We start from the raw sequence: 11,967 nt of genomic DNA, 5'->3' as shown, positions 1-11,967 counted from the left end.
GACAAGAAACTGTCATTCTGAAATGCAATCAAGGTCTGTGATGTTATTTTGGGAAAGGGGAAGGCAGTAGCCGCTTTACAGCGTATAGGACGTATAAAAGAAAGCGTATCGCTCTAAATAAAGCACGAGGACAGCACATCCACACCAGGCGAGCTGAAAAAATGCTCCTGCGGTACAGAACCACCAAGGAATCTTCAGGAATAAATCTCTTTCCGTGACACAGTCTGACATTTACAGGTAAAAAACACAATTAGAGACGGATGAATAATTGATACCGAGCCAGTATCTGCGATCCGCAGCCGGGGTTTTTTCTGAGCAGGACTGTGAAGCCAGATTTGAGGGGAGGGTGCTGGAAGGGTTTGAGATCTTCAGCAGAACTTAACGAGAGCCGGTGAAGAGGCACTTCTCTGTTCATCTTCATTCTCCTTGCACTAAGCACCATCAGTTCTGCTCCGTCAGGAAAACCTGACTCTCACACACACATCATTCCAAATGTCCACTCAAACCACGTGAGAAAACGTCCGAAGCATTTTCATTAGAAATCTCTTTAAAAATGATAGTATTTATTCCTCAAATAATAAAGAAAAATAAATAAATAAATAAATAAAATATACTGAAAAAAATTATAACACCACTAAGGAGATTAAATACAAACATATTGTCTGTATCGAAATTTATTTATTTATTGGTCTGTTTGTTCTTTCTTTCTTTCTTTCTTTCTTTCTTTCTTTCTTTCTTTCTTTCTCTCTCTCTCTCTCTCTCTCTCACCTTTGCTCTCATACACCAGGAACTATTGCTCCCTCTGTTCTATTTCCCTGGGGTATAAATATTATCATGCATACATCTAAAATACCTTTATCGTCCATTTCAATGGAACTAAAACAGAATTTCCAACACAACAGCGCTGATTGTTGACCTGCACAAATCGCATGACGGATATAAAATTCATTAACAGTTTAAAACACTATTTAAACATGTGGAAATTTGTCTTAAAAGTCTCTTTGTCTCTCATCTAGCGACTGTAAACTATACAGCAATCAAATGTTCTCGGATTAGCATCCAATCAAGTTCATCGCTGTAGAAAAAAACCTGACCAGAAACCCACCAATTCATCATCTCATCTTCTGTGACCTTCTCAGGCTAGACGATGTATTTAATGCTATAACAAACTGTGTGTGTTATAATAGATAGATAACCCTCCAGACTGCAGTGTTGAGCTTGAGGATAAGTACCCCTGTCCCTACCTCAGTAAAATCTTTCAATCTGCTGAAGTAAACAAAGACTTATAAATATAGTCTTAGAGGATCTTCTTTACCTACCGACAAGGCATGATCTCGATCTAATTTGAACACGCATGTCGAGGTAAGTTTAGCTGCTAATCTGCTGACTGACTAGAAAACACTGACTAGATTTAAATACATTAGCATGACTTCTTTGCTAATACTAGCACAGGTTTGACTAGCACTGATTCAAGTAGCTGGCATAAAATGGCTAGGCAGCAAGTGGAATTCTAACCTAAGCAAATATTATTAGCGATTTACTTCAGATTTTACTTCAGATTTATTCACTAGCGAAGTACCTAGCATCGGTTATGCTTAAGACAAGCAAAGTTAGAGAGATGGAACGATGCTTTTCAGGTATCCCTGTGTTAGATATTATCTAGGAATGCATGCTTCAGAAATACAGCATACCTCAGCTTGCAGTGCTGTTAGGGTGCCATACATGGGCTTCATGAATGGTGATATATCAAGTGGGATAATAACAGTTGAAGAAGAAGAAGAAGAAGAAAAAGAAGAGGTGAGAAAAATTATGGAAAGTAAGCAGAAATCCTTACAGAATAACTTCACAGGTGAGTGATTATATGATTCACAATAATGAAATCAACACACCTGATTCATTTATTTCAACAAGACTTCATTTTCCATATGATTTTTTTAACCTGTGACACCCCCCCCCCACACACACACGTGATTCACTTTCATGTGATTTGTTCACAATTGATTTTGAAGACAAGATTCATTCATTCATTTTCCACGATTCTCATGATGTCACGTGTTCACTCGAGTTTGCATGTGCCAGGTGTCATTCACATGTTCCTTACATAAATGAAAAATGTGAGACCTTATGTGATTTTTCTGTAAGGAAAGCTAAGGAAGAGCGGGTTGTGTGTGGGGTAAATGTGGGCTGTAGGGGGTCATGCATGAGTCTAGTGAGAGTGACAGCGTAGGCCTGTGCTGCTCTGTCCTGGATTGAGTCCTCACGCTGTAATGAGCGCAGGTCTGTGGCGCAGCCTTCGCAGGGGGATCGGTAATGAAGTGAAATCTCTGGTGGGGGCCCGGTTTGTTGGGGTTCGAATGTGTGAGAGAATGCGAGAGTGTGTGTGTGTGAGGGAGAGAGAGAGAGAGAGAGAGAGAGAGAGAGAGAGAAAGAGAGAGAAAACGATAAAGCGAGATAGAGTAAGGGAGCGTTCCCAGCTCCCCCCTGGTGACAGCGATGGGCCGGTGCCATGGCCACGGTGCTGGGAGGAAGCTGAGGCTCTGCATTATTAATGTGCACCGCGGCGTCCTCGCTCCTCCCAACCACACTGCCTACTGCCCAGTCTGCCGTCACACAGGGAGAGAGAGGGAGAGAGAAAGAGAGAGAGAGAGAGAGAGAGAGGGAGAGAGAGAGGGAGAGCAGGTCGAGATAAAGGAAGAATGTAAGAGCAAGCAGGGATAGAGTGATGCTCATTAGTGCGTACAATGTGTTCGTCTTTGCGAGCTCACGTCTTGGTGTAAGGGACTGTGAAGATAGATAGATAGATAGATAGATAGATAGATAGATAGATAGATAGATAGATAGATAGATAGATAGATAGATAGATAGATAGATAGATAGATAGATAGATGAGTAATTTTTGTCGACAGTGTATTCATAGACATTACAATGGCAGCCTTTGAGATCATGTACATATTTAAATGAACATAAACTCAAACTACATATTATATATAGTTATATCTCTCTATATATACATACATATACACCGTGTCTCACTATCAACATTTTGTCTTTAATCAGAGCTATTATTATCGAAAAATTACACCATTTCGATTCTCATAGGTGCTTTGACTTACATGCAAAGTGACCTATATGTCATAATCTTTGTACCAAATTAAAAATATATATATTTTTCTTATATAGTGAGACTTTATACAGACGCAAGAGTTCAGCAATTAAGGCTGTGTCAGGATTGACTGACATCACCAGGTCTATTTGGTTGAGACGAAATAAAGCTAAGGTATAAAAGATGCGCTGAAGATGTCCTTTCATCTGTCCATTTTTCTACATAGGGTTAATAAGAACATGATGACTCAGGACACAAGGCAGTGTACACCCTGGATTGGCACAGTCTCACAAACATTACAGACTTTAGAGATGCTAGGATTTAGCCATGCTAAACAGCCTAACATGTATGTCTTTGGTCTAGTGGAGAAAACTGGAGTACAAGAATGAAACCCCTGAAGCACAGGGAGAATCTGCAAGCTACATGCACACAGGGTAGAGGCAAGAAATGAACCTCTTAACCCTATGCTTTAAGGTTAATAAAAAAAAGGAGTGCAGAGGAATAGAGTATGGTATGGTTTGTTATAGAGGAATCCGTGTTTATCAGGGAAGAAGAAGCAGCACTAATGACTTCAGGTTGTTGGAGATAAAAATCAATTAGAAAATAGTTTTGGATTTCAGTCGGCTTTCAAAATAGATTTCACACATCCTGTTAAAAATGTTCCGGTTTCTCGTCTAAGCATGTGGTGCACTTCTTCAAGATCCAAATCTTGATTATTAACATCCAAATGGTTAGAACAAAATGTTTACTAAGAAGAAATAGCTGACTGTTTGCACGCATGTGAGAACGTCAAACTGAAATGACGTAGTAAAAGAAATATTCAGCTAAAGATCCACACTTTCGTTTCTCCATTTCCAGCTCATCCATTCTACTGTAGATGTAACGTGAGGCTACACATGGTGTAGATGCTATAAAGAGGAAGTTGCTGCAGTTAAGGAGAGTAAGCAAGAAAGAAAAAGAGAAACAGTAGATGTGATGGTGAACAGGAAGGAAACGTGAGGCTGTGCTGGTTGCTGAGGCAGGGTTAGCAGGGTTAGCTGTGAAGAGGAAGGTCAATGTGGCTGAGCGGACTGTCACGGCGAGAGAATCCTGCAATCTTATCAGCACCTCGCAGACATGGAGCGGCGCTGATCTGCTCGTCCTCTCGGCCAACACTCGCACCCTGCCCCCACCCCTGCTCTCGCCTCCTTTTCCCAACCCTCGCCAGTACCGTAGCCACAGCCAGCCGAGCCCAATGCTGCTGCTTAACCAGGCCAAGAGAAAGCATTCACTGTAGCATGGAGCCAATGCTGATTTGACCATGAGTGGAACGAACAATTAACAATAACGCAGGAGAATATTTCACAATCTTGGTGGTCTAATTCTTTTGAAAGATGTGCAATGAAAATCTTTTCAAGTTTCTTTGTTCCCTTCTGAGAGCTTCTGAGCTTCTACCTGGATCACTAGATAGAAAAACCTTCTCCTGTCGGATTTCTCATAGATATTTTTAAACAGTCACAAGATTAAAGTTATGTATTGTTAACCAGTTATATATAATATTCAAACCACACAATATTGCTATTCCAAGCCTCCCTTGTTTATTAATTAACTAACTTATTTATTTATTCATTGGTTGGTTGGTTGTCCAGTCACTTCTTAGCAACTGTTGCTATCAGCCATGACTTGAATCTCCAGCTTTACTTTGTTTTCAGATGTTTGATGGGGAATAAAAGCAACACCTGACATCCCGACAGAGAAGAGAGTGTTGTTTCATCCTATTTCCATTAGCAAAAAGCCCAAAAGTAAATCAGATTTGAAGTCATCTGTGTGCTAACAGTTACCCCTCACCATCAACAGGACACTGACCCCGTAACCAATCCCTCACTCTGCCTGATCATATTAGCTAATTATTCATTAACCATTCAGTCAGTACTATGAGTGAGTCTGCTAAATAATAAGATATGAACGAAAATATTCTCTGACCTCAGCAGCCCAAAGTAGCCGAGGTTAGCCAACTTGTTAATCTTATCTATTTGTTGAAGAAATTTCAGTATTTTCATTTATCAAACTCAAATTTCAAAGCATGTCCTGCAGTCTTATTTATTAATGAATGTTTTCTTAACAGTTTATAGTTGCATTTAATGTTCTTGAATGTCCATAAGACAAGTTACTTCCTATTATCACTTACCTTATAGCAGCTATAAACAGTTGTTCCCTCACAATGCTCTCTCTCTTTTTTCTCTCTCTGACAAAAGCAGCTTATTGGTGGAAAAATAACTGTTACAAGGCACTGGAACTGGAGACTCCTTCCCTGAATGTTATATCAATGTCTCATTACAGTTGCTAAATTTCACAGCATTATGAAGTAATGTAAAAAGGATACAATGCTATCTAATATGTGTTTGTGAACGTATAGCATTTTTTAAATATGATGATACAATAATGAAGTGTGAAACTATGAAAATGTTGAAAAATAAAAAGTATTTCATCCTAAATAAATAAGGCTTTCCAAGATTTGCACCAAATGTCCAGTCTTTAAATCGATCCCCACACTTCCCTCCTTTTTTCTGTCCCGCATACCTCATCGTGTTTCCGAAACCGAGGCAACGGTAGATGTGTACTCCTGGTTTTCAGTGGCATACAGAAGTAGAAAGGACAGAGCTCCAGCCTGAACTCCAGCAGCTCTGGGCTATGACCTTGCTCCTCTCCTCAGGCCATAGAGGCAGGAGGAGAACGGCGTAGGGAACGGCAAGTCTCCAGTGTTGTGGGCAGCAGTAGCAGAAGGCTCAGTGCCTGAGGGTACAGGGCTGAAGCTGAGGCGTGAGGGGGCAAACGCAATGAGCTGCTGCAGGCGGGAAGAGGCTGATGTGTCACTGTCACTGTGGGGTTCTTACACATGCAACTCTGTGTGTGCTGCTGGATAATGAAAAACACAAAAGTCAGCCCTTCAATGTAGATGATAAAATGCACTGCTTTGTATTTTGGTACAAATGAAACACACCTATAATTGTAAGCTTAATCCCATAAATACAGATTTGTTTTGGATAAGTTAACTCTGATAATCACTCTGTACAACCACAGTGAGCAGAAAAGCATCTCAAAATCCACAACATGGATTATATAGAGATATATGGAATATCTTGAGGCACATGGGCTACAACAGCAAAACCATGAACAGGAATCTGAGGCCACAGTGGACACAGACTCACAGAAACCAGACAGGATTGGAAAGAAGACCAGGTGATGAATCTCCAGTTTGTCCTGTTCACTGTAGCCCCAGATTCCTTGGAATGGAAGAATTGGAAATCTGAGTTACCTTCTCCTGTTGTAACTCATTCGTCTCAAGCGTCTGAATGCTTGCCCTTCTGCTCACCATAATTGTACAGTTTTCTAATTTATGTTATCATGACCATCCCATCCGTTTAAAACAGTCTGGCCATTCTCTGCACTCTTGACCCACCATTCAATGTAAAGTCTAGAGACTGTTATGGGTGCAAATCCTCAGAGAATAAAGTCTAGCCACAAATCACAACCACAACAGTGATGTCTTAACTTTTACTATAAATATCTCACAATTCAAATAGCATCAACTTGACACTGGATTTTCCAACACTGGATTTTCCAGGCTCATGTTTAGCCACTAACATATTCCTAGCAACTTGACAATTTTGTCTCTTTTGGTTATATCCAGATGAATTTGATTAGCCAGGCAGCTCTGGTGCTCCTCATGACTGCTCACATCCAGGTGTACTACCATACAGAACTAGCATTAGGCAGACATAGACAAAATGGTAATTCAGCTATATATCAGGTGCAGAAAAATAAAAGCAAGAGCAAGTTGAAAGTGAGATGTAGTTTTATTCGCTCTCTTAGTGCTCTGAAAGCACTCTTGCTAGTTCTGGCTTGGTATCAGTGCACACAGTGGAAGCAAACATACTGTTCGCTTGTTAGTTGGATATGCTAGCTGGATACACAGAACTTTTGATCAGAAGTGGTTAGATAAAGCCAGTCTTACCAGCATGCTTTTAGTTAGTTAGCAAGTTATCTAGGTATCATGTTAAGCATTGGCATCCTAGTGGCTTAGAAATATTAGCTAAATCTTTAGCTAGCTAGGCAATATAATGCCAATGGTAGTACTTTCCTATTCTGAGCTCATTTTGATTTATTATGAAATCTTATTTGGTTAATGACCAAATAATATATATTTACAAAATACTTTATTTGGATTTTGGTTAAGATGCCGCTATAATTCAAAATCATGAGAAATAATGAGATATACTACTGTATTATTCATCCAGATTATATACACCAATCAGGCATAACATTATGACCTGCCTAATATTGTGTTGGTCCCACTTTTGCTGCCAAAACAGCCTTGACCCCTCAAGGCATGGACACTACTAGATCCCTGAAAGTTTGCTGTGGTATCTGGCACCGAGATGTTAGCAGCAGATACTTTAAGTCCTGTAAGTTGTGACCTGGGGCCTCCATGGGTCCAACCTCGTAAGTTAAAGAACTTAAAGGACTTACAGGACTTAAAGGATACTTTTGATAGATACTGACCGCTGCAGACCGGGAACACCCCACAAGAGCTGCATTTTTGGAGATGCTCTGATTCAGTGGTCTAGCCATCACAATTTGGCCTTTTTGGTCAAACTCGCTCAAATCCTTATGCTTGTCCATTTTTCCTGCTTCTAACACATCAACTTTGAGGACAAAATGTTGACTTGCTGCCTAATATATCCCACCCACTAACAGGTGCCATGATGAGGAGATCATCAGTGTTATTCACTTCACCTCTCACTGCTCACAGTGTTATACCTGATCAGTATAAAGTCTTAATGATGCTATACATTTCATCTTTATTTTTGTCTAAAATCTGAATACAAATATCCAGATATTTCAGCCCTAAATCCTGTGCGTAACTCGACTCTGAATACCCTGAATGACGTAGTAATAAGGAAGCTTAAAATGATTCATTTGAAAGCCATTGAAATATTTGTGCAGTAGGCAATAGAATTTTTTGGCAAAACCCCAGCACATCTTTATCACCCAAATCCCGTCATTCCTACAGCAAAGCTCGTTGCTAGCACCATCACCTTGTAGGATTCTTTCTCTTCAACCGGGACAGGGCCATTTGCCAGAATAGACTAGACTGCAAGATGGATGGTGCAAAACATTGGTGCTTTTGTGACGAAGCTGCAACTCTCACCCAGGAAGCTGCAAATGGGAAGATGATTCACCTTTCAGCATGACATGAGAGTAGAACACAACCACACAGGAGAAAGAATGTCCTATAGTTGCCTGCTCAAAGCCTCAAAAACCCAATCAAAACTTTTTGGAATGACCTGAAGAGGGCTGTCCATCAATCCTCAGTGTGTGGTTTGACTGAGCTCGAACAATTCTCTAAAAGAGAATGGGCAATTTTTTCGTCCAAGTCGGTAGAAACCTATCCAAAGAAACCTGAGGGAAAAAAGTGCTGCAGAAATGTACAAACTCACAGCACATGAACACATCGGATGTGGTAGCTTAGTGGTTAAGGTGTTGGACTAACCAATAAGGTACACCATGCTGCCACTACTGGGCCCCTGATTAAGAACCTTAACCCTCAGTTGTATTAAAAATGAGATAAATTGTAATTTGCTCTGGATAAGAGTGTCTGCTAAATGCCAGAAATGTAAATGTTCTCTTATCCTCTCCAGTCAAGAGCCTAAATTCAATAATTTATTTTTTCCTGTCACCACAAGTCTGATATGAAATATAAGAGTCAGGACACTGTGTGTTTTTTCCTTACACAGAATTTTAGCGGTTAAAGATAACACCTTCAAATTTTTAGATGCTTATGTATAATCACTTGGGGCATCACAGAGAGAGAAACAGGTTTGATACCAGCGTTTACTTTGACGCTAGAAACATTTCTGTGGAAAATAAAACGAATAGAACTAATATTTTCTATGAATATAGTGCCTCTAATAGGCTAGGCAATACTTAATAAAAATACAGAAATACTTATTAAAAAATCCCCAAAAACTACAAATTCTTAAATTCCATAAAAGCTACGGGTTTTTACATAACGAAGACATTCAGGGCTGAAAATGGACAAAACCGGCAGACACTGAAGCAAGGTTTCACATATTCAGTATTCTACATATCCCAACATATTTCAGTGTGATGGTAGGAAACAACATCATATATTTGCTACTGTTTTGTGTTTAGCATTTCACTTGCTCGTGCTACCCTGTGATTTGCCAGCTGGCTCGTTCTGTAGCTAAAATCACCAACCAGGCGCTAATTTGCTACTAGGGTCACTGACTCATCAAGTCAATTTGAAATATGAGACATGGGGATTTTAAATGACATTACCTTGAAATATTACTCGGCTTGAAGTGGAATAAAGTGCCAGTACTCCTCTCTTTTTTTGGCATGCTAACATATGTGCTACCAGTTTTAGCAAACCATTAAGTCATTTCCAAACTTGGAAGTGAATAAGACAGAAAACAGGTGATATTTGGTAACATAGTGGATATTGTTTGATTTAAAAAAAACGAATGAAGATTTAGTAAATCATTTAAGTATTCAAAAGTGACACCGATGCAGCTAATCGCTTCCTGCTGTTTTGGTTTGAATAGATTTGAGGTGATGTTTTGTCTCTTGTCCCTGTTATGTCTACGAAACATTCTCTTGTGGCAGTTATTCTACAGTTTTAACAAGTGTTTCACTCCCTTATTAGCTGTGTTATTAGCTGTGTTATTAGCTGTGTTATTGGCTGTGTTATGCTGTGTTATGCTGTATTATGCTGTGTTATTAGCTGTGTTATGCTGTGTTATTAGCTGTTTATGCTATGTTATTAGCTGTGTTATGCTGTGTTAATAGCTGTGTTATGCTGTGTTATTAGCTGTGTTATGCTGTGTTATTAGCTGTGTTATGCTATGTTATTAGCTGTGTTATGCTGTGTTAATAGCTGTGTTATGCTGTGTTATTAGCTGTGTTATGCTGTGTTATTAGCTGTGTTATGCGCTGTGTTATTACCTGTGTTATGCTGTTATTATCTGTGCTATAATTTGTGTTATTAGCTGTGTTATTAGCTGTGATATTAGCTGTGTTATGCTGTGTTATTATATGTGTTATTATCTGTGGTATTAGCTGTGTTATGCTGTGTTATTAGCTGTGTTATGCGCTGTGTTATTACCTGTGTTATTAGCTGTGTTATGCTGTTATTATCTGTGCTATTATTTGTGTTATTAGCTGTGTTATTAGCAGTGATATTAGCTGTGTTATGCTGTGTTATTATATGTGTTATTATCTGTGGTATTAGCTGTGTTATGCGCTGTGTTATTAGCTGTGGCATTAGCTGTATGTGCTGTGTTATTAGCGCTCAAATCAAATCAAATCAAATCAAATTCAAATTTTATTGGTCACATACGAAATCATACACAGTACGACATGTAGTGAAATGCTTTTTATGACTGTCTTACATAAAAAAGAAATAGTAAAAAAGAAAAATTTAAAGTGTGGACATGGACTGTGATATTAGCTATGTTATTAGCTGAGTTATTAGTTGTGTTATTAGCTTGCTCACTAGGGATGATTTTGTCTTTGACTTTTGTTTCTTATGTTCTGTTTTGAGACAATGTCCACTGTTAAAAGGTAAAAAAATTGTATAAATTTCTTAACTATTTCTATTACATGACTTTCATGGAAATTACTCTATAACTGACCCTTCTTACTTTTTTTTTTTTTTTTAATTTTAGCTTATTTTTGGTATGGTTAACAAAGCGTGGTGACATTTTCTTCCTTTTCTGTCGTCAGATGCCACACGGCCGGCCTTCACACTGGCTGAAACACTGTCGGTCGGACGTCAGCAATGTGAGCCATTATGCCTTGTCTTGTCTTGACTTCATATTTTTGTTGTTGTAATATCTGTAGTCTAACCAAGCATTTTTCTATCAACATGGAACTGTCCAGAATTCCTGGTTAAGTTTGGAAATGCTGCTTTTTTTGTGGCATCATATTTTGGAACCTGGCAACCTGCCAAACGTTGTGACAGTAGAAACGTTCTCGCTTTCTTTTCTCACTCATTTTTATGGCTTTAATTGATTTGTGTATGAATGAAATGCTGATGCAATTCTGCAATGAACAAATGCAGTCAGTTGCACCTAGAGGATTTGCACCAACAACAGTCTCTAGATTACAGCCAATGGTGCAACTAAACAAAAAACACCCAGCATTGACACCCTCCAGGTGTTGAGAGGTCAGAAGAGGATTATCAGCCTGGTTCAAGCTGACAGGAACGTAATGGCAACTCAAATTAGCAGACTGTACAACCGGGGCGAGTGGAAAAGCATCTCTGACTTGCGGAAGCTTGAGAGAGATGAGCTATAATATCAGAAGAAAACAATCAGTTCAACCAAGAACAGGAATCTGAGGCTACAGTGGACACAGATTCATCGGATTGATCGGAAAAACATCACCTGGTCTTCTTTTCCATCTAAACTGTCCTGATTCAGTGAGTCTGTGTCTACTGTAGCCTCAGATTCCTGTTCATGGCTGAATTGTAGCCCTCAAGGTTCGATGCGTTGTGGATTCTGAGACGGTTTTCTTTTCACTGTGGTTTGTTTGTCATCTTATCCTTCCTGTGAACTAGAAATAAAAACATTATATAAACTTTATATCTCTATTTATGGTGTTACAGATTTTACAGTTTGACTTGAGAGTGTTTTGAGTGTTCTTGCTCACCCTCTTGGCCACACCCTCTCAGCACTCCTGGCAACAACACTCATCACTCCTGACCACAGCCCTTTGCACTCCTGGTCACACCCCTCAGCACTCTTGGTCACACCCATCAGCACTCCCAACCACACCCCTCAGCACTCCTGGTCATACCC

Source organism: Hemibagrus wyckioides, linkage group LG18 (genome assembly GCF_019097595.1).
Source record: "Hemibagrus wyckioides isolate EC202008001 linkage group LG18, SWU_Hwy_1.0, whole genome shotgun sequence".
In the NCBI taxonomy this organism is placed as follows: Eukaryota; Metazoa; Chordata; class Actinopteri; order Siluriformes; family Bagridae; genus Hemibagrus; species Hemibagrus wyckioides.
The sequence above is the reverse complement of the archived record's forward strand: the minus strand, read 5'-3'. Positions refer to the sequence as shown.